General features: G+C 36.6%; 1 pseudogene; it reads left to right on the top strand.

The window, feature by feature from the left end:
* Window positions 1-18,624: 18,624 nt before the first annotated feature.
* On the top strand, window positions 18,625-18,743 carry LOC112476360 (annotated as a pseudogene).
* Window positions 18,744-20,854: the final 2,111 nt, after the last annotated feature.

The following is a 20,854-nucleotide window of genomic DNA, read 5'->3' as shown; positions in this document are numbered from 1 at the left end:
ATCAGCTGTAACCACTCTTACAGCCTTACCATACAAAGGCCATACATATATAGAGTCCCCAGAATGCTTGAGGAGCACATGATATCTAGGGAAGCTCTGTATACACTTATAAAGTACTGGGTAAATATAAAATATGATTATTCTGAACTTTTAAAGTAAGAAAATCTCTTTGCCTAAGAAGTCACTTATGAATTTCCATATTTTTATTAATGGTACTGAGTCCTATGAATTTTTCCACAACTCTAATTAATACACACACACACACACACACACGCGCACGCACACACACACACACACACACACAAACTCTCTTGATTTTTAAGCCTATATTCAATACAAGGCAGGTCGGTTGATTACCCACAAGCCTTAAGCTCTTCCTTATAGGATATATTTCTGCTACACATAGTTATGTCTATAATGTGATATATCCAGAATTGTTAAGTGATGTAATATAGCCTTAGTAATTAAGACGAGGTTTTGGAGACAGATGCATTCCAAATGCAGTTTTACCTCTTAATAACTCTGTGAACTTGGGTGAGTTACTTGGGTCTGACCTTCCTCATCTGTTAAATGGGGATAATATAATTCACTTTCCAAGGTTGTTATAGAATTGAGTTTATTCCTATCCATTAAATTAAGTTCATAATTCATTAATGGATCATGACTACCAAAACACAGCCCAAACCCACAGCACAAATTCTGATATTAAGAATTATGGGCACATGATAAATTTGCAGTTAGTAGGGTGTGCGCGTGCGTGTGTATGTGTGTGTGAAGCATTTATCAGCGATGAAGCAAAAGCTTAATAAATGGTAGCTATTTACAATAATGGCTAATGATAACTGTGAAGTTTTTATCTCATAAATCCATCATTGTGAAGAAATGCAGAAACCTAGGATGTGATACTTCTTGCTCTCTCTAATGCTGGGAGTTTTCTCCACTGCTTCCCAGATCATCCATGTTTTTACCTAGAGATCTATGTCATGGGTCATGGTGCTTAGATTGTGAAATCACACTGCAGTATAAATTCATAAATCTCTAAAGAGTGTGTATGTGTGTGTGTATGTACACACAGAGTGCTAGCTTCTCTCTTCTTGCTACAGGAACATCTTTAAAAATAAATTTACTGAAAAGTAATGACAGGAAACTTCACAAATCAAAAGAGGATGTCAGGAAGTACAGGATGTGAGGTTATTTTCATTTCCTTCAGTTTTTTTATTAATCGTATATATTTATAACTTCAAAAAGCAGAAAATTTCATGATTTCTTCTCCTTAAGTCCTAGTTTATAAAATAAAAAAGCTGTGACAAAAAAGAACCAGTATAATACTTTAAGTATTATAAACGGTATTTATTTCTGATCCTACATTATTGGACAACTGCATAGGGCTTGTCACATTTATTCTCATTCATTTAAAAAACTTGCATTCTCAGGCACTTCATACCAAACATGAAAAAGGTATGAAAGCAGAGTACCTTGAAGTAGAAATTGATAGGGAATTTTTTTTTTTAATTCTGGTCATTATTTTTTTCCCAGAAAATAGCTTTCAAACATGAGCGTGTGGGCAAATGAACGAATGCTCAAAACTGAAAACACACATCTCCTTTAAAAATCAAGGTTATTGGAATATTAGTACTTTCAATGCCTTAGTCATGGGAAAGATGAACGTTCTGTGTTTTTCTGTATACTTGGAAAATGAGCACGTTCACCGCACATTTTTCTCCGTGAAATGGGGATCTGCATCCCGTAGTAGTTACCCAACAGCACATTTCCTCTTGGATGTTAAAACATAATTTATCTACAAACAAATTTCTAGAGTTCCTATTTGGCTTGAAGCCAAAACAAACAAACAAAAATGTTTTGCAGTCTTCTGCTTTGCTGAACAGATTATATATGAAAGTTGTGGGTGGGCTTGTCTTCATTAGTGTACTTGACTTATTAACACTTTAGGACGCAACAAATAAAGTGCAGTTCATCTTTTAAAAATTTATAATCAAATTCAAATAGTTCAAAAGGTCATAATTTAACTCTATCCAGAGAGTTTAAGATTTGAGAGGCAGGAAGTTGCTTGATATTAAAAGCAGCCACTCCTTAAATTCTTAATAAAATTCTCTATGAAAGTATATAGAGGACATATATTGTTTTCATCTGCCCAGCATCTCTTGCTTGGGGAAAACACCACTCCCCACTTCCACCTGATTTGAGAGGGGCTATCAATCACTGTACCCCACCCCACAAAGGACGCAGGTCTGGCCAATGTTAAAATTCTCTTTTTCTGAAATTAAGATACTGATGTTGCGACAGATATGCTTTGTTTCCCCTGGGGTGCCAAGGTAGGGCAGAGATCCCAGAGTTCCCAGCTGCCATCTTAACCATGCACAGAGGAGGCAGAGGAGGCCCAACCGCCAAGGGAGAATATGACAGAGACAGAGAGGTGAGAAGCAGAGAGGAGGAGAAGGAGAGGGAGAATAAGATGAGGGAGGAGAAAGAGAAGAGAAGAAATGTAATCTAACCTCAGTGGAGCTGTAATAGAAGCCACTTGCTTCCTCAACTTCCTAGATACTCATGTCAACAATTTTCCATCTCTGTTCAAGCTAGTTAAATGAGGCATCTGCAACCAAGAGATTCCTACAGAATACAGTAGCTGATGTTCAGTTATTATTTGTTCAGCAAATGTTTATTGTGTGCCTACTATATGCCTGGCACTAAATGGATACAGAGTTGGGATACAGGGACACATGGTTCTTGCCCTCATAGAGCTTATACCCTGATTGGGAAAATAAACATTATGCACACACACTCACACACACGCATACACCCACACATTCCACTTGAATATATATATTCAATTTTTCATCTTATAAAGGAGAAGAATAGGATGCTGAGAAATAGCATTAGAGGAGAATGAGATAGAGATCTATGGTGTCATTTGAGTAATACTTATAGAAGATGGAGGGCGTGGATTGAAGTTTGGAAATGTAGATGAGGCGGCATGGTGAAAATAGAGGAAACATCCCTCACAGTCCGGAGATAAGGAGCCTCATCCGACCTCCATCAAAAATTGTGAGCTTTCCTCCACAGCAAGGATTCTTCAAGGGTTATAACAAAAATCAAATGAGAAAATATGGCTGATGCACATCGGGAAAGAAGTGTGGTATAAATTCCAGTGTGCGCGTAACAGGAAGACTAACAGGACAACCTGGTGCTTCTATTAGGAAGCCTGGATGCGGTCTCATGGTCAGGGAGGCAATGAGGAGGCCAAAGCAGGAAAATACATGTGAAAGTTATTGGCTCACTACTAGTCACTTGAGAGGATTTGCACATACAAAGGACATGCAGTGTAATCTTTTTAAAATTATTTATTCTATCTTTTGATGTGTTGACGAGTATATGCTAGTTAATAATGTCCAACATTCATTTTTTCAGCAATATTCTGAGGAAACGGTCCTTCGATAATGCTTAACATAGTAACTTTAAAACCACTTCAAGTATTTTTGCTTTTCATTTCCCGTGTGGCTCTTGTGCCCTCTTTACAAGTCACTTTTAGGTCATTTTTAAAAGAAATATCAAAAAAAAAAAAAAAGCAAGGAAGGAGGCACCATTATTTCTCTAACTCTTAAGTTAATTTTTAAAAATTGGATTATAAAAATAATACATTTATATTGTGAAAACTTTGAGTAGTGCAGAAGGGCCTAAAGTGAAAGATTCCTCTCCCACACACCCCTACTCTCCTTGCCCAGAGGTAACTAATCTTAACAGTTTACTCGAAATCTTTCCACAACTTTCTTTATCTGTATAGTCAGCTGAGTTTAAAAGCTGAACAGCAATCACTTGACAATCAACAAAAGGAAAATTATTTCTACAAGAGGAGGAACAGCAAGAGAGGGTATAGTCATAGGTGTAATTGATTTCTAGTTCACATGTGTAAATTCCCTTCTAAATTAAGTATAATTTTGCCTGTAATCACATCGGTAACAGGTTCAGGTAACTTCTGAACTCTTCCTGCATGGGTCAAAACAAGCAAACCAGGATGGTGTCAGGGCAGAAAAATGGGATAGAGGTATGAATTTGCTTCTTTGGCTACTTACAACTCTGTAATATGGTCCCTGTCCTCTGCCACTCGGGTCCTCTGCTCTGAGAAGGCTCAGTGGTCCTTTTCACTGACGGCAGGCTGACCATGCCTCTATCGAGAGCAGTGTGCCATCAGGGTTCTCTTCCTTCAGTGTGCCATCTGGGTGAAAGCTTCTCCCTGAAGCTAGGAAGGTCCCTGCCTTCATTCCCTTCCTGTCTGGAAGATCTTACAACACCGATCTTTTTTGAAAAAAGATATCAGTATGCTAGTCTTTTTTTTTTTTTTTAATTTCTCCATAGTTCCCCCTTTTTTTTTCAAAAGGGAAGGCAAAGAGGCATTAAACAGTGTGACTCACTGGGAAAACTAGTATTTCAGCCTGGTAGAAGGGTTCCTTGGAGGATGGGAAGCAGAGAAGAGTATAGCTAGGGGGACAAATAAGGACCTGATTAGAAGTGTTTTTATGGTATTCTAATGTGTTTGCATTTATCTAGGCATTGAGAGGAGGGGATCATTGAAGTCTTTAAATGGAGCAGGGACAGAAATCAGATTTTCCTTTGAAAAGAAAGTCTGGTGCCAGCAGGGATATGGGTTGAAGGGGAACAAGGCTGGAGGCAGTGATACCAGTTAGGAGAACAGGGCAATAGTTGAAGAAATAGATGTTGTGGACTCAGCATCTTAATCCTCTCTTGTATCTAAGGGAGTTTCCATTCTATTGGCTAATGATTTGGATCACAGGCCAATCTCCTACCATAAAAGATAAAAACAAGCAAACAAAACTGATAGGTGCATTCCTAGCCTTCCTTACAGATAGAGTTAAGACTCAGGGAGACCATAATTCATTCTCATAGTGCTGGTAGAAACAGTAACAACAATGATTCCAGGTTAGCAGCAGGGGTGGCATCCAGAGTCCGCTGGTGGCAGCAGTAGTGTCTTTGATACAGGGGTTCAATATGGTGATATCTGGCTGTAGTTCTGGCCGCCTGAACTCTCTTTGTTCTTGCCTATTTTCCAAGCCTGAGTTTTCAGATCTCTGTGCAATTTTTATTCTATTTTTAATATAATCCTCTGAGAAGGTAAGGCAGGTGTTACTATTCTCATTAAGATGAGGGGACTAAAACTCTGAAATAATAGGTGATTCAATTAAATCAAAAGTTAGTAAGTGGTGTACCCAGGATTGGATCCAAGTCTTTATGACAGGGCTCAGTACTCTTTCCTCTACTCCCTTGCTTATCAAACTTGGTAGCTCATAACCTCTGGCATAAGTGGCTAAGTGAAGAGATGTGCAAGAAACTATAGTTTACTCATGGCACAGCTTTCTGGAGCTATGTAGACGTATTATTAAAATTAAGTTACTTAAAACAATATGTAATGGAGTAAAATGCAAATTTTAGGTACAATAAGCAAATTCAAATAAAATTTACCTTGGTAGGAATTGAGCATCTAGATTCTCCAGAAATGCAAAAGGATTCATCTCTGTACTGTGTACTGTGGTAGAAATCTATGAGAAGTCCTGAAATGAAACATCAGCCAATCCTTAGGCTAGTGTTGCAATTAGCTAAATTTAATTTAGTAAACACCATATTTAACCCCACATATTTGATCTATGTGTGTGTATATTTATATATTTATAAGTATTTATATATATATATAATAACTTCATTCATATATGTTCTTAAAGCCTAGAAGTCCAGAACATCCTAATAAATGTGCCATGAAATTTATTTGACTAAAGATCGGTACAGATGTAGATGCTAACTAATACTACTAAAAATAATTGAAACACAGTGGTAAATACTCTATTGAAAAGAAATAAAATGGAAGATGTTTCTTCCATATCTGCATGTTATACCGAAATAACTATTTGTCATCTGGAGATAATCATGTGCAATGATTTCAGAGTGAGGAAACAAACTCATGTTTCAATGAAAGGGTAACGTAGATATGAATCATAATTATTCTAAATTATAGTTATTAACATTTTTTAAATTCAAAACATTTCAATTCTATAGCTTAGGCAATGAGTCCAGTCCAAGCAGCATTGACTAAATACTATTATTTTCAGATGCTCTAAGTATTCCAGGTTACATCTGACCACAAACTATTTCTCTAGATTATTATTACATATTGCCCATTTATTCTTTCTACTATTCATTCAGGCACTGCTAGGTCTTGAGTCAAAAATAAACACCATAGTGACATATAAATAAAGAATTATAATATGATGTGATATATAATAAAAGAAGTGTATACAAGGCACAATATAAGCTTCAAAAAATAAACTCTACCTACGGGATTCACTGAAGGATTAATTCTTATACTCAAGATTGACTCTTAAATGATAAATACAAGAACAACAGTGGACAACATGATTAAAAGTGGTAAAAGTAAGCAGAGAATAGCATTTCGACAGAGGAAGCACATGTACAAGGACATGGAAGCAAGAAATAGTTAATGAGCTCAAAAATTTTTTGTCTTTATGGAACCTAACATTGAAAAGTTATGGTGGAATAGAAGTTAGGCAAAGAGAGAACAGATTATATGAAGGATCTTTGATAATCATGCTATATTGGCTTTATTTAATAGATGTGAGAAAAACAGTAAGAGTTTCAGGCAAAAGCATAGAGAATATTTACCCTTTGGAAAAATTACTGTAAAAATACTGTGGAGAATAGCTTGAAGAGGAAAGAGACAAAAGCAGAGAGTCCAGGTGAGAATTATGAAGGCATATGCAAATAGAGATGAAGAGACAGGAGCTATGTAAAAATATCTAGGTAATAGAACCACAGAAATTGATAATAAATTGGACATGAAGGGTAAAGAATGGTGAAGACTTAGACTACTAGGTGATTATCAAGCCATAAAATAAAATTGAAAATACAGAGGTAAAAGGTTTGGTAAAAATTAAAAGTAAGCTCAGTTTGGGGAAGAATATATGTTGTCCATAAATTATGAGCAAATAGAGCTATTGTACAGGCAATGGTATATATGGAAGATATCAGGCCCATCTATACTATTTAAGTCATCAATTACACAGGTAGTGATGATAACTATGGGAGTGAATGAGATTGCCCAATAAGAAAAGGATATTCTAAAGAAATATTATGTATATGCTTGAAGTGTCAGTAGTAGTCGTCATGTCTTCATCAATAATAATTATTGGAGTGTGTCTTCTCTTCCACGCCTAGGAATGTGCATCATTATATATAATAGAAGGAATGCTGGGCTGGGGAGCAAGAGACTTGGCTCCCAATCCTGGTTCTCTTAGGAAGTTACTGCATGATGTTGGACAAGTCACTTAACCATTCCCTTCCTTGGTTTCTTTATCTGTGAAATGAAGAGGCTGGCTTAGATGAGCTCTAACACACTATAATTCCTTAACCAGTTCCCCAAGTCTCATGCTTTTCCCTTCTGGGCTCTGATGAAGTTGCCAATGAAACCTGAAATAACTGAAAAATACTCATCTAGGGAGAAATTTGGTCCAGTAAGAGCCACGAACTATATAATTTTCTCCTGAATAATGGAAAGCTGACTTTGAAAAATATTTTTGTTGTAATTTGGGAGCAGTTTTTGTAGACTTATGAAAATACAGGGCTCTTTATTGAAAGGGAATGATACTTGGTCACAAATATTTGGGTTTTGATTGAACGACTTTTGGGTTCAATTTTTTGAAAAATAAGGTTGCCTCATTTAAAAGTCACCTATACACAGCTTCATTACATTAGGCATTATGTAATAGAACTGATAATATTTGTCCCATCTGGCTAATTATGACTGCCTACAAGTAATACAGGAATAGAAAAAAAAAGTTTTCCTATTGTGTTCCCCAAAATGTGAGCTACTATAAGCACCACAGAAATACTCTGTAGTTCAATTAACAAACAAAACATCTGTGAAGATATTCACTAGCTGTGTTGTAGTATACGGGTAGAATAGTTTTTGTAAAGTTATTTTGCAATTTTAATTGAGCTACAGTCTGGCAGTACCCTTATACTAAGCCTCCAAATTATAATTACTCTCTGAATGTCAGAGAATTATCTTGTGAGGAGCCCCAAGTACACTGTGACTCACAGCGATCAAGGCACCAGAAGCCTCAGAACATAGAACTTTGCATTGTAAAGAGAATCCTGGGCCAAAAGACTAGGATTTGTTTAATTTAATCAGAGTTTGTGAAAATGTTTAAAAGTAAAAAGCAAAGTAGAAGAGTAAAGAGTTAATAAACAAAAAAATATAAAAATATATAGAGACTATACACACACACACACACACACACACACATACACACACACACACACACACGAACCAATTAAAAGAATAGAATACCAAAGCAATGCCTAAAAGACATAATACCTAGGAATAAACATAACAAGAAATGTGCAAGAACTATATGAAGAAAACTGCATGATGTGAAAGATGTCAAATAAATGAAAGACTTACGTTTTATGAAGATACCCAAGATAAATGATTAAATGAAGGGCAGAACAGCATGTAAAGTATTCTTTTCATATAGAAAAGAAAAATAAGAATCTACATTTTTTATTTGTATATAAAGAAACTCAGAAAAGATTCACAGGAAATAACCTATAGAGGGTATGGAAAATGAGCAAATAAAACACAAGCATAGAGAGAAGATATTTCATACCCATTACAGAGCACTTCCTCATTCAATTTTATAGCTATCTTGTGTTCCATTCTATGGTTGTACAATAATCAGACTTCTGTTGATGATTTTTAGGTTGTTTTAGTCATTTGCTTTTACAATCAATTCTGCAATTAATCATGTAAATGATTACCTTTTCAAAAAATTAAGTTTTAAACCATATAAAACCTTTCCACAAAAAATCCAAAATAAAAAGCAAACACTTTCAAAAGAAAGCTCTGGCTTCTTCAGTATAAACAGTGAAGATCAAAATGGCAAGTCTTAGGAGTAACATGTACAGGATGAATAGTCACTCTCCTTTCTTTCTCCCCCTCCCATCCATATACAACAATCCAAACTATACCAGCTCTCTTGCTTATGAATGAAGAAGTATCCGTATGTCATAGGTGCATTGGAAAACCATCTGAGCAGATGAGAAACAAGCTAGATGATAACTTCCATGCAAGTCCGCACAAGGCTCAAAAGTCATTCTAGTTAATCAGCTGTCATTCTCACAGCATCTCTTGCCATGGTGGCTACTTTGCTAGACTGAGTGGCGCGGTGAGATATTTTATTAAAATACTAATTTGTGTTGGTTCTCTTTAGTTTTTCCTCCTACATTTGAAGCAGATAGCTCAGTTTTTGCTCCCTTGTCTCAGAAGTGGTTTGTAACTGAACAGAAAGCAGGAGCTTTCCTGGGGAAAGGCACTCCATTTATTTGTAAAAACTTCAACTCACAGATGAGATTGTAATACATGTTCTGCATGGAGGAGAGAGAAAGCGGAGAGCCTTTGAAAGTGGCCAGAGGAGAAAAGGGTTAACTTTTCCATCCAGGGGAGGACAACTGCCTACAGGTTTTTAGGGTAGCAGGGACGTACTCTTGGCTCCCAGGCTGGGCATCAGTGGAGATGGCTGCATGGCTTTTGAGTCCTAGGCACCAGGTTTCCAGCCATGACCATTGTTGATATCCAATGAAGGGCCCAGGAAGAGTTTGTCCCTTGCATTTCAAAGAATCATTGGACAATAAGTAGTATATCAGCTGTAACCATGATGGAATGAAGAACAGAGTTGTTTTTCCTATGAATCAGAAATGCTTTAAGCTGCAAATAATGAAAAACCCAAAATACAGTGGCTTAAACAAAGAGGTGGTTTTTTTTTTTTCCTCACTACAAGAAATTCCGAAAGAAAGTAGATCCTGGAAATTGATTCAGTGGCGCAATGATGTTGGAGTCACCAAGTATGCAGTTCTCCTGGCCTGCCCTTCATGGCTGAAAGACAACTGCCGCAATTCCAGACATTGTGCCCATACTGTCGGGAGAAAGAGAGAAAGAGGGAGTACTAGGATCTTGCATCCATTTTATGAGGAAAGGTAAAGTGTTTCCTACGTCCAAAGCAGAAGTCCTCTTACCAGTACTGTCAGTTGACTACTTGCCCACCCCTAGCAGCAAGGAAGGCGGCAAAACAGAAGGGGTTTGGGGATGTCTGCTGGGTTAGCCAAAACCACAGTGACTGTCATAGCCAACCTTCTGTGAACTACATAAGCATCCTGAGTCCTATGTGATTAGGGGGAGATGATGACAGAGATTCCATTTTCTACCACAGAGTGAGACACAATGGGATTAGGATGGATTTCAAAGAAATCAGTTAAGACAAAATAAACACACATCTTTAAAACAACAACAAAAAAGGAAAGGTAAAAGCTGATGGTTCTTGAACATCTGAGTTTGTGATCACAAATTAATTACCTTTCACACAAGTATCAGTGACCTTCTTCTCTTTTGATGAGTCATCCATCAACAAAGTAAAAGATAAAAGAAATAGCAGTATTGGATGCCTCCTAGCGAGCCATTACCAAATCTGCTCACCTGAGGACTCAACTGAAAAGACTCGAGAGTGGGAATGTGACAAAAATAGGTCTCCATTCATTCATTTGATCAATATTGTAGCACATGTGAACACTGGCAATGAATGTAAATCCAGTTTATGAGGCGCATTTGACTATAAAGGTCAACAATACTTAAACTTAGTCATAGAACCTCTAAAATTTGTGATGCAGGTGGCTAGATATGGACTCTTTCTAAATCTCACTTAATTGGATAATGCCTATATGTTAAATGTCAGATGTGAGTCTTTCTCTGTTAAGCGCAGTCCGTTCCACTAAAGAACTATTCTTGTTTGGCAAGTGGCCAATAGTACTAAATTTCTGTTCTGTGTTCTTTCGGACTTCATTTTCATTTTGTTTTTAACTGATATTAGACTAATTAATTCTGTTGTCTCTTATCTCTGGTCTGGATCCCTCTCTCTCTCTCTTTATTTATTTTTTATTTATTTATTTTTTTCCCTTTCTGCTCTGGTAGTTTTCTTTTCTACTGCTATTTCAAGGAGTGTTTGTCTTTTCATGAGCTCCTGTCTTCTCTCCTCAGAGGTATCATAATGATGCTAGTCTAAGGCATGGCAGCAGATCCTGGGACCATGCAAACAAGCTGCTACTTGTTACGAGGTAGATCATTAACTTTAGATCATTAAATGCAATTTGTCAGCTTATCTCTTTCAAACTTAGTAAAAGGAAATCATTTCCCAATGATGACCTCTTGCCAACCGGAACTTTTATGCATATGATGAGGATAGACGAAATTGATGGGGGCCCTTTGAACTCTTCCTAAGGAATAATGTGACACTTTTCTCCATATCGCAGTCATATTGTTAATATTAACAAAAAGTTCCTATGAGATATTTGGAGTTTCTAAGATGAAAGATGTCACATACATGGAATGAATCCTTTTGGGGAGATAGAATGCAAATACAGGGAATATTACATACATCATGGAGCTAAAATCTATAAGGATCGTGGACTTATTATCATTGATGTGTACCTAAGGAAAGTGGTTAGCACTTTCTGAACATGGTTTATCCCAATAGAAAAAGGCATGTAATTTGTTTCTCAACACTTGTGTGCATTTATGTCCTATACAGAATAGATTTGTCATAAAGCCAATGAAGCTTACTCTTCAGAACTCCTCTCTTCCATGAGCCCCTTCTAAAGTTCTGTACTGCCAAATCCGTGATTTATAATTGCATACTTTTTTCTTAAAAAAGACCCTTGAATTGCATCAGCTTCAAGCTTTGCAAAATCTGGATTCGTACCTTATCTAACATATGATATAACTTTCCATTTTGAATTTTTAGTTGTATGCAGTGTTTTATTGGAAATGAGCAAGTACATTAGTGTCATCATTTAAAAAATAATTCTTTTTATTGGCCTCTCTGGCTTTATGGTTAGTGTTGTAGTAAAATGTAACCATTTGAAGGCATTTTTATTTAATTCCCATTGAGGGCAATTTGCAGTAGCTTTGAAAATTATAAATACACTTGCACAGTTATAGGTTGCCATATCTACAAAACTATTCAACAGCTAAAGACTGGAAACACCCCAAAAGTCATCAATAAAAGACTAGTTAAATAAATTATAAACAGAAGTTAAAAAATAATGGTTCATCTTTATGAGCACTGTGCAGCTGTTAAAAATATGAGTAAGATCTTTATGTGCTGATATGAAAGATTTCCAAGATATATTGCGAAGTATAGACTGGTGTATGTAGTATGCTATATAGTGCAGGAAAAGAGTGGGAAGATAAGAATTTATATTTATAATTGTTTTTGTTAAAGTAATTTTGGAAGGACACATAAAAAATATTAAAAGAGATTACCTGTGGTAGTGTGAGGTTTGGGAATTGAATGGGTGAGAAATAGGAGGGAAAGTGAAATATTTTACAGTTTTATATATTATATAAAACCATTGGAATGCATTACTTACATAGATAAGTGTCATTATAATGACTTCATGAAGCTTTCCCTATAGTGGAAATCTTACTGTTCTCTTAACTCCCATAGCAATAGCACTGTAAGCAACTTCTGTTAGGACAAATCACTCTCCATCATGTGTGATTATTCTTTATAGTTGTCATTTTCAAGGCCGTTCTCTATTTACCTCCCGCCATTCTTGCCCTTGTCACCTCTACATGACCTTCTTATACTTTTATTAGCTTCTTGACTAGGCTGCATTCCCCCCACAGAGGCTTCCCTCGCTCCTTGACTTGGTAGAGTTACCTTGCTATTCTTTTCTATCTCTGTACATTCTTTTTCAAAATATGTATCTCACTTGTTATTTCTTGTAATATCAGTCTTCCCTACTCAAGAGTCTAGACCAAAACTCCATGCTGGTCTGGGCTGTGTTTGTATTGTTTACTCTCATGTCTCTAGTGGTTAATACAGTTCCTAGCAAGGTTAGTAAACACATGTTGACTGGAACTGAAAATTTTCTCTCCCTTAGCAGAGAATGATTTCCTTTTGGGCAATATATGCCATCCTTCTATAGTCCACATTATATAAAGGACAATAGTGCACAGTGGACAAGAAATGGACAGGGGTTTAAATATGGGCTCTGCCACTTACTACCCCTGGGATCTTAACCTTTTAGCCTCTGCAGGCTTCAGAGTTCTCATCTACATTAAGTTTTTCATTCATTCTATCATTCGATAATTATTTACTGAGTGTCAGCCATATGCCAGACATTATTCTAATAACTATGGATACAGTGGTATGCAAGACAGAAAAGTTCCAATTGGGATAGTGAAGGAGCTGGGTGGAGAGGAGCACAATAAACACATAAAACAAATAACTAAAAATTTCAAGTAGTAATAAAGGCTACAATAGAGCAACTGAGTGTGGCTAATTCCAAGTGGACAGGGAAGGCCTCTCTGAGGAGTTAATATTTGAGCTGAGTTTTGAGTAGACTAAATGAGGTAGTGTCTGTCAATATTTTAAAATAATGTCTGGCATGTATACTGATATAGCAATAAATGATAAGTATTAGTATTAATAAAAACTTGTCAAAAAGATGAACTGGAAGTATATAAAAATATAAACAGAGTGTCTTTAATATATTAAATGCTATAACCTCTTTCTTTACAGAAAAATCTTTTTTTATTATTCTGAAATAGTGAATGCTCTTCAAAGCAGTTCAATTTATACCGAGAGTGATTTAATTACTCACAGCATCTGTCTAACAATGTACTCAGAGAGAAGTCACAGAAAAATGTAAAACGTTGTTCATAGGTAAACTCAGTGTTCTCTAAGTTCCCATGAACCTACAAATTTTTACATGTTTGTTACATCTGAACTGGCAAGGAAATGATTAAGGGTAAAGATCTGAGAAAGTACAATTATGGATGCATCAATACAAACCCATTTCCAAACTATTAAAAAAAAAATCTCCGACAATTCATAGCTCCCTGATGTGATAGTAAAATCAATGGAGTGTATTGGCTAGTATATATTGTGGGGTGGAGTTAAGAACCTCCTCTGTCCCAGGCACTTCTCATTTAAGCCCCCAAAATTATACGAGACAGGTAGCTATCCTAGCTTGGGTTCCCAGAGCTGACCCTTAGATGAGAGAAGAGGAAGAGGGGGAGTAAGGATGTGGCTTCCAGGTGAAGTCTCTCCTTGGGCTGGAGGCCCAGGGGAATTTAGAGGTATAAAATTTGTCCTCATTTGAGGTAGGGGTGGGTATGTACATGCACAGAAATAATAAATGGGACTCAGGGGATCTGGGCAGAACACTGACAGTGTCCCCTACAGTATTCCTAACCCTAATTTATTAAGAGGAAATCTGGGCATTTATGCTCTTAGAAAGGTTAAATATTTTACTCAAAGATGCCTACCTATTAAGTGGCAGAATTTGGATATAAACCCAGACAGGTTTGGCGCCACAGTTTATGTTCATTCTTCTCTCTCAAATGCACCTCCCTTTTCTAACCATATACAGAAACATATTCTGTATTTGTAGAAATACACATTCCTACCCAGCTTCCTGAGGCAGAAGACTCTCAGATTTGCCATGAAACATTGTATTTGGGAAATTCTGTTCCAAATAACACTGAAGAATACTGTCCAACAGAAACATAATGTGAGCCACATTTGTAATTTAAAATTTGCTAATGACCATAATAAAAAAGGAAGAAACAAACAAAATTAAATTTAATAATATACTTTATTTAGCCCAACATATTCAAAATATTATTATTCAATGTGTAATCAATATTTAAAATTAATAAGATATTTTACATTCTTTTTCACACACAGTTTTTTTTTATGTTTTATACTATAGCACATCTCAATTTAGTTGCCAAATATTTATCAGGAATGCTTGATGTGAATTTAAGTTTTATAAAATTTAGTTGGAAAAATAAATTTACATAGCCAAGTTGGTCTGACATACTTAAAAGTTTTCTTTAACAAACTCAAGTATCATTTTTTAATTTAAATAAATTAAAATTAAATATTAAAAGTATTCAGTTCCTCAGTCACACTAGCCATATTTTAAAAGCTCAATAGTACTCTATTCTCCACATTTTTGCCAACACTTGTTATTTGTTGTCTTTTTAATAATAGTCATTCTGACAAGTGTGAGATAATACTCATTGTGGTTTTGATTTGTATTTCCCTGATGATTAGTGCTGTTTAGCATCTTTTCATGTGTCTGTTGACCACCTGTATGTTTCATTTGGAGAAATGTCTATTCAGATCTTCTGCCTACTTTTTAATTGGATTGTTTGTTGTTGGTTTTTTTTATGTTGAGCTTTATGAGTTCTTTGTATATTTTAGATATTAACCCCTTATCAAAATATCATTTGTAAATATCTTCTTCCATTCAGTAATTTGCTTTTTCATTCTGTCAATCAGTTCCTTCACTGACCCAGCAATTCTAATCCCAAAGAAAACAAAAACAATAATTCAAAAAGATATATGCATTCCTATGTTTATTGCAGCATCATTTACAATAGCCAAGATATGGAAGCAACCTAGGTGTCCATCAATAGATGAATGGACAAATGTGGTATATGTATACAATGGAATATTACATTGCAATAAAAAGTATAAAATCTCGCCATTTGCAACAACATGAATGGACCTAGAAAGTAATATGTTACATGAAATGAGTCGAACAGAGAAAGACAAATACCATATGATTTTACTTATACGTGGAGTCTAAAAACAAAATAAATGAGTAAACAAAACAAAACAGAAACAAACTCATAGATACAGAGGACAAACTGAGGGTTGCCAAAAGGGGAGGGGGAAGAGATGTGTAGAAAGGAGGAAGGGGATTAAGAAATACAAACTTCTAGTTATAAAATAAATCATAGGGATGTATGTAGAGCATAGGGAACATAGATAATAATATCGCAGTAACTACATACAGTGACAGATGATTACTAGACTTACCGTGGTGATTACTTCTTAAGATATACATCTTGAATCACTATGTTGTGCACCTGAAACTAATATCATATTGTATGTCAACTATAATTAAAAATTTTTTTAATGCTCAATAGTTCCATGTGGTTAGTGGTTACCATATTGAATAGTATAGAAAGTTTGTTCTATGAGAAGGTACAAGGATGTGACTCTGTATACCATCAGGGACCAAACCAGTCAGTCTATCAATAAATGAATATTGAATATCTATAATATTCTGCACATAGTGAATAGGTGGTAAACAAAACATCTTTGGCTAAGAACAGTTAACTACAAGGACTTTGCAGCTAGAGTTGCTCAGAAGAAATGAAAATTAGCTGTACTGATAGTTTTGGATCAGAGCCACTCAGGAGTAAGATAGGGCTGGCTTCCGGTTGATCTTTGCTAAACCACCTACATGCAATACTTAATTTTTATCTCCAGAGACCTGGTTATCTGTTTTCAGTGTATTTGCTAATCTGGTAAGAAGCTCAGCAACAAACCCAGGAGCACTGGTAAGCGTCATTTTGACCCCATGATCTCACCTGTACATGCTGGGTAGTGTCAGAGGTACAGCCAGGTGCTAACACATGAAAGTACTAGAAAGAATCTGGCATATCTTTAAATATATGTGCAGATTTATGCTCAAAGGAAATGAGCCCATTTCCAAAAAACATGTGCAAGAATGTTCATGGTAGTACTAGTCCTGATCGCCAAAAACTGGAAATTATTGAAACACATATCAACAGTAGAAGGTTTTAAAATAGTGGAATATTTTTAAATACTGGAATATTCATTCAGTGTAAAACCACACAGCAATGAGAATGAAAAACCGACAGCTATATCTTGCAATATAGATGAATCTTAAAAACTTACTGAATAAAAGAAGCCAGATCCAAAAAACGAACAAAATGTAGGATAGCATTTATACCAAGTTCAAAAATAAGCAAAACTAATCTATGGTTTTAGAAGTCAGGATAATCATTAACTTCAGTGGTAGGGAGTGTGATTAAAAAGGAGTATGAAAGGGGCTACTGAGAAGCTGGCAAAGTTTTTCTTTATTGTAAGCTGGTCATGCAGGCATGTTTATTTAATGAAATTACTTATAATTTGTGTACTTTTCTCTATACATTTTATACTTTAAATGTATATATTTAAGTTTTATTTAATTAATTAATTTTTTTTCTTTGAAGACCGACAGGGTTCTGTTGTCCATTCTGGAACTATAAAGACAAGCTACATATGTGTAAGAAAGTAAAAGTCATCATTTCATTCTGTAGTTCTACCTTCTTAAAGTCCAAAACATCTTTTTTGGAGGTAATAGAAGGAAAAACAAACTGATCATGGATTCTGGGAGTCTATGGAGATGGTCAGTGACAAAAAAGAGAACTTAATCCTCACTGATATTCATCTGCCTTGACATGTCCTTCTTTCACCTCTGCCTAATGTCTTACAAGGTCCATTTAATGACACTTCCTCCAGGAAGTCTTCTTTGATTGCCCTGGACAAAAATTGTCTCTCCTTCTAAATCTGTAGGGCACTTGTCAGTACTATTCATCAAAATCATATTTTATCATGCATTATAGCAATTTTCAGAAGACAGCGTAGTATAGTACTTAAGAGCTTGGGCAGAGTGTCAACCAAGATTCAAAACCTGCCTATGTGACCTGGAGTAAATTGCCGTGTGACCTGGAGCAAATTGCCTCATCACTATGCATTTGTTTCCTCAGTTGTAAAATGGAGATAATAATGATAGGACCTGTCCAAAGGTTGCTGTAAAGATAAAATGTGATCATGGATATACAGCTGCTGGAAATCAGTAAGATCTCAGGAAATGTTAACTGTTATTATTCTTGAATTTTATCTATTCAAGCAGAGAATAGGTTCCTGAAGAATATGAAACATGACTAAGATGCCTTACAATGAATAAACTCATTACACACATTCCATATTGCCTTACTTTATACATAGTCATGTTCTTTTCTATTTTTTTCACTAGCCTAAGCTCCTCAAGAACTGGGACAACAACTATTCACTGTAATGCCCTTCGCATTACATAATGCTAGAATTTAGCCTGTGTAGATGCTTAGGAATGGGTTGAATCAACTGAGGAAGGCTTGCCCTTTCTCATTTGGCAATACTCAAAGCAATCAAAAGAGAACTTCCATAAACTCACACAACAAATTTTCCTACCTCTAGGAAGACCAACCATTTCTGTTTGCCCTTGGCTGTACCAGTTTGGGCACTGAAAGTCTCATGATCCAGGAAACCCCTCAGTCCCAGACAAACCAGGATAGCTGATCCCTTACCTACATCTGTGCCCGTCAGCTCTGGCTAGCTTGCTGTTTTTATGAGTGAACAATGGTTCATGCTTCTATCTAAAGCCAAGCCCTCATTCGGGTTGGCATTTCCTCTGCCTACTCAAAGACAGGGCTCTGGAAATTCTCCTCTCTCCTTCCTGCATCATCAGTCTTTTCCTCTCTACTGAGTCATTCCTACCAATATAAAAACATGCTGTAATTTTTTCTATTAAAAATTAAACAACAACAACAAAAAGCCTTGAACCTATATCTCCCTCAAGCTACCACCCATTTCTTGGCTCTTCTTTATAACAGAACTCCTCTACAGCTATGCCACCCTGAAGAAGCCCGATTCCATCTGATCTCAGAAGCTAACGAGGGTCGGGCCTGGTTAATACTTAAATGAGAGACCACCTAGGAAGACCAGGTGCTGTAGGAGTAAAAAATAAAAAATAAGAGCTTATAAGCTGACAAAGTCTTGGCAATCTGTGAGGTCAACTAAGGGTTGCGTCACCTAAAAAAAAATAATATATATAACAAAACTCCTCGGATAAATTGTCTATGCACAGTCTCCAACTCCAATCCTCCCTTTTCCCATTCTTTGCCAAACCACTTCAATCAGGTTTTTGTCTCCAACTCTCCATAGAATTAGGTCTTGTCACAGTTTACCAATGATGTGGAACTTTCCTTGACTGTTGAATTATGGGAAATAAACTTCTAGTTTTGAGCCATTATATTTTGTCATTTTTTAAATCATAGAAATTTATCCTAGCTTCTAGTAGAGGTAAGAAATTCCAAATTTATATCTTCAGTTTATGCACCTCCTTTGCACTTTACACTTGTATATCTAGCTGTCAACTCTGCAAGCAATTGAATGTATAATAAGCATCTCATACTTACTATGAGATGCTAGACTTTTACTTTCCATCTCAAAGCAGTCTTCCCCCTCTCAGAAAATAGCCTCCATTTTTCTTGCACAAGCCCCAAACCATGAAGTCATACCTGATGCCTGTCCTTCTCTTGTATCCCATCTCCAGTCCACCAGGAAAGGCCATTATCATCTCTTGCCAGATTATTGTAATAATTTCCTATCTGCTCTAGGTGCTTCCTCCCTGGTCCTGACCCCTCTCAACGTAGGAGCCAGAATAATCCTCTAAAAACATAGGTCAGCGTAAGATACTCTTCTGCTCAAAACTTCCTCCAGAAGCTTTTTATCTCATTTAGAATAAAATCCAGAGTCCTTATCTTCACCTACAAAGCCAAACTATCTGTTCTGTTACCTATCTGACTAAAACTCCAACCACTCTCTTCTTCTCTCACTCTGACCCAGCCAGCTAACCACCTTCCTCTTCCTCAAATACACCATAGCCACTTCAGCCCCCCAACCTTGAACTTGCTGCTCCTCCTGCCCAGAAGGCTATTCCCTCAAATAATGACACGATTCACTCCTACACTTCCTTAGTCTCTCTTCAAATTTTATTCTTTTTCTTTTGGCTTTTAAATCATTTATTTATTCATATAAGAAATATTTTCCATGCAATAGACACTGTGCTGGGAACATGAAAATAAATATGATGTGATTTCTGCCCTCAAGAAACGGCTAAATTGGACTGGAGACTGGGCTTTCTAGGAAGGTTTCCTAGGGGAGGTAGCCCCAAAGATGAATCTTGAGGGAAAAGTAGGAGTTAGTTAGTGGGAGAAGGAGTGAAAAGACAAGTGTAGCAGTTGTTAATGCACATAAGTGTGAAAGCATATGCCATATTCAGAGGCTGAAAGGTCAGTCTTACCAGCCCCAGAGCCTGGTTACGTGCTACGACATGAGCACTAGAGATAGCTTAGTTAGACACAGAGGATGGGAAAGAGAGAAGAGAACCAGCATGACTGAACATTAGGGTGGTGCAGGAGAGAAAGCCAAGAGCAGTGACCAGAAATGGATGCTGCAGAGCACTATCAATGACAAGAGGAGACATTCAGACAAGAAATTAAAATGAGCAGCCCATTAGAAGGAGGGAGAAATGACCTGGCACATGGGCAAAATCCAGGAACAAGGGTTCCAGCTGTAGGCAATGCTCAGAGATAATAATAGCAGTGGAAGTCTCTTATGCTGATGGCCCTCAATGAACCAAGTCTTCTGGTATGCATTTCTTCTTCAGCCTCTCCCTTTGACTCTGGACTGAACCTGTGACTTACTTTAACCAAGTAATTCTCAACCATGGGAGATTTTGCCTTCCAGGGCATGTTCAACAGTGTTGGAGACAATTTTATTTTTCACAAATTAGAGGAAGGGGGTAGTGCTACTGGCATCTAGTGGGTAGAGGCCAGAGAGTGTTAAAGACCCAACGATCAATGCACAGTACAGTCCCCCATAACAAAGAATTATCCAGCCCAAAATGTCAATAGTGCCAAGATTGGAAACATAAGCCTTAAGACTTTATGCCCTAAGGACCTAGAAGCTTCTACTTTTGCACTCTTGAAAATAGGATAGCCAGACTTTTTACATGGACAACTCAGAGACTTCATGGAGAAACTACATGAGAAACTATATGAAGA

The sequence above is a fragment of the Pteropus alecto genome, unplaced genomic scaffold, assembly GCF_000325575.1.
Source record: "Pteropus alecto unplaced genomic scaffold, ASM32557v1 scaffold161, whole genome shotgun sequence".
NCBI lineage: Eukaryota > Metazoa > Chordata > Mammalia > Chiroptera > Pteropodidae > Pteropus > Pteropus alecto.
Note: the sequence above shows the minus strand (reverse complement) of the source record. Positions and strands in the feature narration are given on the sequence as shown.